This window comes from Dermacentor silvarum, chromosome 10 (genome assembly GCF_013339745.2).
Source record: "Dermacentor silvarum isolate Dsil-2018 chromosome 10, BIME_Dsil_1.4, whole genome shotgun sequence".
NCBI lineage: Eukaryota > Metazoa > Arthropoda > Arachnida > Ixodida > Ixodidae > Dermacentor > Dermacentor silvarum.
The window spans coordinates 155,806,606-155,817,126 of record NC_051163.1 but is presented as its reverse complement, the minus strand read 5'-3'; positions in this window follow the sequence as shown (position 1 = coordinate 155,817,126).

Sequence of the window (10,521 nt, the reverse complement as noted above, 5' to 3'; positions counted from 1 at the left end):
CCTGTGACTCGGCGCTACCGCGCCCCGTGTGAGGAGAATTACGGAACGCCAACGAGGAATTTACCGAAGGTCGCAGATGACACGCGAAGTTGCGTAAAATGATCACTTTTGATGACGGTACGTGGGTCAAAGAATGAACATACTGCTCGAAATAATGCGATAATGAGCGCCACCACGCCGAGAAACGTACGCAGACGAGATGGATCTGGACGAAAACGGCAGCGGCGGCCGCGGCGGTAGCAAAACAAATGTGAACAACTTGGACAGGCGCGGAAAAAATTTTCCGTCCGCTTTGGCCTTTCCGCCCGCTTGCCGCTTCCCAGGTGTGAACGTAGGCTTAGTCTGCGCGAGAAACGTCTCGTGTTTGCGATTGCGCCCTTACGGAAGGCTGGTAATTACTGTTGTGTTGTTGAATCCCAAACCAGCAATTACGGAAGGCTGGTAGTTGCTGTTTTGTTGTGGAATCCCAAACCAGCAATGTACACACGAAGGGGTTGATGACAGCAGTGAAATTCCACCGACTCGCAACAGAATGCACGAAACAGACAGCCGACAAGCACGAATTACTGCTGTGCGCAGTACAGCGTAAGTAAACTCTTGTTGCAGGCGCTGACAGTTCTCGTCGGAGTTCACGCGTCCTGAGAAATTGATTATGTGCACTGTGCACTGAACAAGACCGGAGTTCATTCCTGCATCACTAGTACACCAATCAGTCAAGATTCTGTGAGGTACAAGGCCGCTTCCTGTTTGCACCGGCGTAAGTGAAGCAGAAATGAGTTGCACGCACTACTTAAAATGCGTACACATACCATATCTATGCTGTACGGTGAAATATCCTGTACAATTCTGAATCCGTTGACGTAAAGGCAAATGACGGCTGCACGCTCGCACACAGCGGAAGACAGAGCGGCCCACGCACTTGCCGCAGGAAATTCAACCCTGTCGTATGAGGGAGCAGGGCGACGAAAGCTTCGAAAAAAAAGCCTTACGCGTTTTTGCGCGTATTTAAGTTTTCTAGCGCAAAGACGCAGCGAACAAGCTATTGCTATGGGAGTAGGTATAGCCTGGTCACACGTGCATTTTCACGCGTATAGCCGTCTTTGACTTGTGAAACTCACTTCGCCCCGACGAGGACGACGCCATCTACGCTTAACGGAAATTAACAATTAATGATGTCTTCTCCGATCACACGGGTCGTCTCAATGATGCGTTTTCGAAGACTGGTCCATTCAGTGGTGCGTTGAGAGACCGTTGCGCCAAACGCCCACTGTACCTGTCGAACTTACTCTATTTACTGAGCTTACTTTACTTTGTACTTAATTTCTTCACAAGCACACGCGCACGGCAGGGGGGGGGGGGGGGGGGGGGGGAGCGGTCCCATGTCTTTGATAGACATGTAGAGAGCCTGCTTAAACTACCGATATTTGTTATCGATCACGTGATGTCGAGGAAAGCAGAAGCTTGCCCCCCCCCCCCCCCCCCCCGGTCGGGTCGGTGAAACCTCCCCCCCCCCCCCCCCCGAAAAAAATTTCTGGCTACGCCCCTGGTGCCTAAGATAGTTGCGGATCAAGTATTATTCCAAGAAATCGAAGCTGTTTGACTATCATTGGAGGTTGTACTTCGAGATTAAGGGTCAATTTTTTAGATGCGAAGCAGCTTATGGCGGGAGCTTTGTCCGTTCGGTGTCCCGCGGCGTCCCACACCCCCACGGCGCATTTATTTATTTATTTACATACTCTCAAGGCCCGAGGGCATTACAGAGAGGAGTGGTGAGTAGATATGAAGTCGTTGGAAATCTTTTTGAAATTAATGGTGTCACTAATAGCAGCGATGGAGGTGGTTCCAGTCGTCGGCAGTGGGTGGTATAAATGAGTAAAAGTCATAGTTGGATTTGCATCGTGGTATCCCCAACTTCATTTGGCGATCGTTGCGAGGTGAGATATAGGATGGGGGAAGGAACAACTCATCTTTAAGAACAGGATTAGTGTAGTAGATCTTTTGAAACAGGCACAAGCGCATAAACTTACGACGTACTGCGAGGTCTGGCAAACGAAGCGTCAGTTTTATTGATACGCTTGCGGGGCGCGCATAATTTGATAAGACGAAACGGGCGGCCCTGTTCTGAAGTGATTCTAGAAGATTTGTTAGATTAGCTTGACCAGGGTTCGAAATGGAGCAGGCATATTCGAGCTTAGGACGTACTAATGTTTTATAAAGTTGTGAGTTAACGTGAACAGTCGCACTGGAAAAATTACTACGTATGAAACTGAGCATGCGGTTAGCGTTATTAAATATGTATTGAAGATGCACGTTCCACGAGAGATTACTAGTGATATGTATACCGAGATATTTGTAACTTTCTACAGATCCAGGCTAATGGTGTGTTATTGAGGGTATATAGTCCAAAGAAACAGGGAAAGAGGAAGTCCGTGAGACACGCATGCTTTTACATTTATTTATATTAAGGGTCAATAAAGAACCGTAACACCAAGAAGATATGACTGTAACGTCAGATAGCAGGGCAGCATGATCAGAGGCGTTAGTGATGACGTGGTAAACTACGCAGTCATCGGCGAAAAGTTTTATAGAAGAATTAACAAACATGGGAAGGTCGTTAATAAATATTAGAAAAAGTAGGGGACCCAGAACAGACCCTTGAGGCACTCCAGACTGCACAAAAGCAATGGAAGAGTCATGACCGTTAGCAGATACATATTGGAAGCGATTAGAAAGGAAACATTCAATCCAGTCCAATATATGAATATCGAAATTAAGATTACGCAACTTATGGAAAAGCAATTTGTGAGACATTGAGTCAAAAGCCTTCGCGAAGTCCAAGAATATACAATCTATTGTTAGTCCCTTGTCTACAGCACTAAATAAATCATTAGTAAAAACCAAGAGCTGGGTGTCACATGAAAAATATTTTCTAAAACCGTGCTGACAGTTAGTAAAAAACCAATTTGATTCCATAAAAGCAATAAGATGCGAGTAAATGACATGCTCCATGAGCTTACAGAGTATGCTGGTTAATGATATGGGCCTATAATTAAATGGTGAGTCAGTGGGACTTGATTTGTGCACTGGAACCACCTTCCCTCCTTTCCAATCATTGGGCAAGGTAGATGATTCTAGTGACTGCGCAAAAATGTGCGATAGTATTACCGAAGAATACGTCACCGTGTTTTTAAAAAAAATTGGAATTGATATGATCAAATCCTGCACAAGAAGATATTTTGAGCTTTGTAATCAAACTAGCAATACCAACAGCATCAAAAGAGACAGGGTTCATGGGAATCTAATCAGCAAACGAGAAGTCAGGATAAACATGGGGCGCTGTAGTAGAAATAAATAATGTGGTTGATCCCTCTTATATAGGAATCGGTATAGAACACGAAAGTGAAACGTGTCTTCACAGAAGTAGTGTAATGTTTATTGCACATTGATATATAATGTCTATTGGTGTTTTGTGGCTAAAGCGCCCTTAGGCGTTGATGCACCCACGCTGACGCCTGGTGGCACGTCTCCTCCATCACGACTACCAACGTCGATGACCATGAGCAACCGTCGTGCATATGGAAGCTGCACTACGCTGCACACGCTAGCACAACGCGAAAGACGAAGCACGTAACTGACACACTAATACAACGCGCAAGACAAAGCACGTAACTGAATCGTCACCGAGTCAAATCAGCGCGTACAGCGCGTCGTAATTGCAGCCTCCGCGATCAACTTCAGAAACATTTTCAGAGGTAATTGCGGAGGCCATGCTCCGCTCTGCTGAGTACGGTGAACGCCACCTAGGTGGCGTTGGTAGTGCTTCTTGATGCCAGCGTCCCTTCGAATGCTGGCATCGAGGCGTCGTAGTATAGTGCCTAGAATATACTTACTAGTGTGCCGACCGCGGGCTTTCCGGTGGCACGGAGAATGATGCCTTCCGCCGGCGACCACCACACGGCGATAGCCGTACGGACCGTGCTATGCCGAGCAGCGTCTCTAGCCAACGGGCGCGTGTGCGAGAGACGCCGATGGGCTGTCCCAGCCCGTTTCGCTCTGCGGAACGTTGGTTGAGGTGCAAAGCGTAATCAAAAGAATATGATTTCGTTGCACTTACAAACGATCGTACGCACAGTTATGATTATAACGTTACACGATACCGGGTGCGTCTGCAAAAAATACCAATAAATAAACACGTGGTTTCTGAAGAAGTGTAACTTTTTTCCACAGTAAACTATTATATGCGAGACATGTCCACAAATGCAAAATGCACACCAATTTGTATCTAATTACCATAAGTTAAATTAATTACCTTAAATGACGGTAATTAGACAGGGCATATTTTCATGGGTGACCCACCGTCGACTAATTTTGAACGAGCGCTCAATGTAGCAATTATTAAAGTGTTTCTCACAAGCGACAGCCGCCAGAGTTAGCCTACGATCTGCCCTCTTACATTCTTCTCCCACTCGGCTAAACGTTCTGGGTCAGCAGGTGCGCTGAATAATGAGACTTGCTCGTTGTTTGAGTGGTATCCAGTCGTACAATATGGAGGAAAACAGGTGCTGTATTTACGCCTCGTTTTCTGCGACGACATCGCGGTTCCGTCCGTGAACAGACAAGGGTGCGAACCACACGCACAGAAAAGAAACCCAGCAATGACATGCGGACGCACCACACGGTACTTGCTCGAAAGCAACAACGTGCCGCAACCGACTGCGCTTACGAACGCGCATCCGAAGTACATCCAAAGCGCAAGCGACGCGTTAGCGTCGCACGGTTAGCACGGTCCCAACGAGTGTCGCCGTCTGGTGGCCTCCGGCGGAAGGCATCACCGGCGGTGCCAGCGTCTCCCATTGGAAAAGCCCGGTGGTCGGCACACTAGTAAGTATATTCTAGGCACTATAGTCGTAGTGCTGAGACCACCGAAGCGTTCACTGTCGGTACGCGTTAGTGTCATAATGCAGTACTTCTCTTTTTATTGCGATAGCAATTATATGGACACTCAAAAGCAGATTTCTGCCGTCGGCGTCGCCGTCGCCGTCGCCGTGAGGTTCCGTATGACGTCAATGGAGGTGAAATCGTCGCCGGTAAGTGGTTCTTGAGGGAAAGGGAAAGGTTGGCGCTATCTTCTGCAGCCCTTGAGGGAGCACGGCTCAGCGCCAGATCGAACGCTGTATGTGCGAGTGAAAGGGCGCGAGGGACGCGCGCTTTCACGGGGAGTGAACGCACGGCGGAGAACAAACGCGCGTTCTGCTCTGTGCTCCCTTAAGGGCTGCAGAAGTAGGCGTCTCTCAAACGTGCCTTCTTCCGACGCACGAAACGCCGTGCTGGGGAGGGGGAGGGAAGGGAGGCGACGTTTAGCTGCGGCACCAAGTGCCTATTTATATCAGAGGCTCCGGCAACAGTCACCAACGCCGCAAGCATTTTGAGCGAACGCGGGCAAAACGCCGACGGCGTCGACAACAGTTCTGTGTGTTGCCGGTGCTGCTGCATGTCCAAGTTTATACAGCTGATAAAGCTGCTATCATTACTCCGTATAGCTGTCTTCAAATTTGCTATCGCAATTGATGCTTCACCTTTCAGGTGAAACTGCGACAACTTTTTCTGCTCGTAGGCGGCGGCACCGCCCCGAGCAAGAGCGCGGGTACACGGAGGAGTGTTAGATATATAAGGCGCGTCTGTGTAACTCTCTGCAAATGCGTTTGTGGCGCAATGGGTTAAACGCTCGGCGATCTATCGTCGCGGACCGAGAGGTCGTGGGTTCGATTTCCAAATTTTGCATGTTTGTGGAACTTTTTCTTCTGGTTTCTTTCTTTGTATTATGTTCTATGACGTATTTCCGTGACGGAAATACGTCAGTGAAGTCTTGGTGGACCCCGGCATAAAACACTTTCGTGTTAAAAAAATGATATGAATACATTGTTTAATGCTTCGCAGCAGTCATGCGGGGCTATAGAAACACCATTTTCATCACACAATTCAATCGAAGATGACTTCATGTCACTGACTTTATTCCAGAATTTCCGCGGGTTATCAGAAAGAATTGAAGGCGGAGTAACTTGATAAAATTCGCTCTTAGAAAGTGCGATAGCTTGCCTGTATTCGTAGTCAGCAGTGACATACGCGTGCCAATGCTCTGCACAATTGGCTGTCTTGGTGCGCCGAAAGAGTATCTTTTTTTAACACGAAAGTGTTTTATGCCGGGGTCCACCAAGACTTCACTGACGTATTTCCGTCACGGAAATACGTCATAGAACATAATACAAAGAAAGAAACCAGAAGAAAAAGTTCCACAAACATGCAAAATTTGGAAATCGAACCCACGACCTCTCGGTCCGCGACGATAGATCGCCGTTTAACCCATTGCGCCACAAACGCATTTGACGAGAGTTACACAGACGCGCCTTATATATCTAACACTCCTCCGTGTACCCGCGCTCTTGCTCGGGGCGGTGCCGCCGCCTACGAGCAGAAAAGAGAAGTACTGCATTATGACACTAACGCGTACCGACAGTGAACGCTTCGGTGGTCTCAGCACTACGACTATAGTGCCTAGAATATACTTACTAGTGTGCCGACCACCGGGCTTTTCCAATGGGAGACGCTGGCACCGCCGGTGATGCCTTCCGCCGGAGGCCACCAGACGGCGACACTCGTTGGGACCGTGCTAACCGTGCGACGCTAACGCGTCGCTTGCGCTTTGGATGTACTTCGGATGCGCGTTCGTAAGCGCAGTCGGTTGCGGTGCGTTATTGCTTTCGAGCAAGTACCGTGTGGTGCGTCCGCATGTCATTGCTGGGTTTCTTTTCTGTGCGTGTGGTTCGCACCCTTGTCTGTTCACGGACGGAACCGCGATGTCGTCGCAGAAAACGAGGCGTAAATACAGCACCTGTTTTCCCCCATATTGTACGACTGGATACCACTCAAACAACGAGCAAGTCTCATTATTCAGCGCACCTGCTGACCCAGAACGTTTAGCCGAGTGGGAGAAGAATGTAAGAGGGCAGATCGTAGGCTAACTCTGGCGGCTGTCGCTTGTGAGAAACACTTTAATAATTGCTACATTGAGCGCTCGTTCATAATTAGTCGACGGTGGGTCACCCATGAAAATATGCCCTGTCTAATTACCGTCATTTAAGGTAATTAATTTAACTTATGGTAATTAGATACAAATTGGTGTGCATTTTGCATTTGTGGACATGTCTCGCATATAATAGTTTACTGTGGAAAAAAGTTACACTTCTTCAGAAACCACGTGTTTATTTATTGGTATTTTTTGCAGACACACCCGGTATCGTGTAACGTTATAATCATAACTGTGCGTACGATCGTTTGTAAGTGCAACGAAATCATATTCTTTTGATTACGCTTTGCACCTCAACCAACGTTCCGCAGAGCGAAACGGGCTGGGACAGCCCATCAGCGTCTCTCGCACACGCGCCCGTTGGCTAGAGACGCTGCTCGGCATAGCACGGTCCGTACGGCTATCGCCGTCTGGTGGTCGCCGGCGGAAGGCATCATTCTCCGTGCCACCGGAAAGCCCGCGGTCGGCACACTAGTAAGTATATTCTAGGCACTATACTACGACGCCTCGATGCCAGCATTCGAAGGGACGCTGGCATCAAGAAGCACTACCAACGCCACCTAGGTGGCGTTCACCGTACTCAGCACAGCGGAGCATGGCCTCCGCAATTAGCTCTGAAAATGTTTCTGAAGTTGATCGCGGAGGCTGCAATTACGACGCGCTGTACGCGCTGATTTGACTCGGTGACGATTCAGTTACGTGCTTTGTCTTGCGCGTTGTATTAGTGTGTCAGTTACGTGCTTCGTCTTTCGCGTTGTGCTAGCGTGTGCAGCGTAGTGCAGCTTCCATATGCACGACGGTTGCTCATGGTCATCGACGTTGGTAGTCGTGATGGAGGAGACGTGCCATCAGGCGTCAGCGTGGGTGCATCAACGCCTAAGGGCGCTTCAGCCACAAAACACCAATAGACATTATATATCAATGTGCAATAAACATTACACTACTTCTGTGAAGACACGTTTCACTTTCGTGTTCTATACCGATTCCTATATAAGAGGGATCAACCACATTATTTATTTAGCAGACGTTTAAGACGTGCATTGAACCATGGTGCATGCGAGTTAAAAGTGATAGGTTTAATTGGAATGAAGCGCTGAATGAGTGACAGTACTTCCTGTTTGAATAGGCACCAATTTTCTTCAACGGTTCTTCAGTGGAAGTTCGGAAAATAGTTAGTGATGAACATTTCTAAAGCTAGGTTAATAGAATCAAAGTCAGCATTTTTATAATCGCGAATTTGTTTAGACGATTTAATAGATGGAACAGAAGCACGTAAGTCAAACTGCATTATACAATGATCACTTAGACATGGCAAGCAAGATATAGCGGAAACAAGATGTGATGCTGTCGTGAGGATTAAATCCAAAATGGTAGCAGGAAGTGTTGTGCACCGAGTCGGTTTAAGGGCGATCTGCGTTAAGTTAAAGTCTAAACAAATATTGATGAAAGATGAGCACTCGGACGAACTATTGATTACTGAGGGAAAATCATTACACCAGTTCATAGTAAGGTAGTTGAAGTCGCCTAGGATCAATAACGCATACGAAGGAAATCTTACGGTCAGATTACTTAGTGCATCAGGAAAGTCTGAACAAAATGCGTTAGATGAAGTGTAACACACACACAGTAACACACACAAAAGATGAAGTCCCTGTGCCCTGCGCGTATACGCGCGCATTCTAATTCAAGAGGCGACGAAAGTGCTATGTTGCTACTGATAATCCTGTCACGGACAGCTATCAGTACACCGCCACCAGTGCGCGGTTCACGATCGCATCGCTCCCCCCCTTTCTCTCCTCTAGGAATCCAGAGCGGCGTGCACGGCAGGTGGTGCGACAGCTGCATACTCCGCGGAGGGCGTCACGGCAGTTCCGCGGTATGAAAATGACGGAGTGCGCGCGCCTCGTTCTCTCTCCTGTGCATCGCCGCGATGAGCGCTCAGGCCGCTGCCGCGAAACCATCTCCCGCTCAAGCTAATCATCTCCCCGCTGCTTCGCATCCACACATGGTTCCCTTTAGCTGGAGATGGAGTAATGTTTTTTAACTGCCTCCGAGTGAAGGGAAATACCGCTGTCTTCGCGTGTGATAGAACCATTCCTCTCTCTCTCAAAAAACGGTCAATAACATTTATGCCGTCTTGTAATACCATCTGAAGTAATTGAATATTAGTTCCAGATGCCAAATGCACACATCATCTGCATACAGTGATAATCTTAACTGTGATGGCAGTCTTATAACTAAAGATCAGCCATGACACAGTTAAAAAGAAAAGGGCTGAGTACGCTTCCCTGTGGTACTCCCTGCTTGACAACATGTTAAGCACTCTTTCCTTCGCTCGTCTGAACAGATATTTTGCGATCTGATAAAAATTCAGAAATCCATCGCCATTCCGAGTTCTAACATACTTAGCAGAACATGAACGTAACTAACAGTGTCAAATGCCTTCTTTATGTCTAAGAATACTGCTATCGTCAAGTTGCCACATGCACGTTCGTGTTCCACACTGGTTACCGTATCCAATATTAGATCCATTGTGCATCTCTGTTTTCTAAAACATGCTAAGTAGTTGGACAACGCATCCGTTTCATTATACTACCACTGAACTCGCGCGTTAATGATTTTCTCCATTCCTTTGCATAAACAACTTGTCAAACTAACTGGGCGGAAGGATTCCAAGCACAAGGGCGTCTTACCCGGTTTTAAAATGGGTACAATTCAAGCAACTTTCCAAGAATCATGTACAATTTATTCTATCCATAGATTATTATAGTTGTCTAAGAGAGAATTTGTACCTGTCGGCCCGAGGTTTCTTACCTTATAGTACGTAATGCCGTCCGGCCCAGCAGCAGACTTTTGGCGACGTGATGCAATTGCACATTGAAGCTCGCTTATTGTGAATGCAGGATATAATTTAGAGTGTTGTGCCCAATAGCAAGCATTTATTTTCCTGCTTAGCTAACACTACTGAATTATCAAGTTCTGCACATTGTGATGAAAAACAGGTCTGGAAAGAAACTCACAAAATTCATCTGCAACTATTATCTCAAATGTGTCCCGGGCTACAGCGAGAGCACGAAATGGGAAGCTCTGTGTTACAGGGCCGCTTAAAGAGCACAGTACTAGTAAAATTCTTGGGACAGACGTGTGAGCAGACAGCGTGCTGCAGAAAACGCGCCAGCGCCGTTTGCCTAAATTTTCCATGCGCCTGCGCATTACAATGTGAATTTTCTGAGCGTTTGTGTATGCTTCTAAACTTCCCTCTGTAGGTAGGCACTTTCGGATTGGCGTCTGATGGCTCTTAGGTGTTCATACTTTCCGTCAACTTCAGCATAATGTCTTGGAATTGGGACCTTCTTTGTGCATATGTTAACATTATCCCGTAAAAATTCTGTAAAACTTTCAACAGTTGTATGTTGAGTAATTTGATCCGTTAGGCG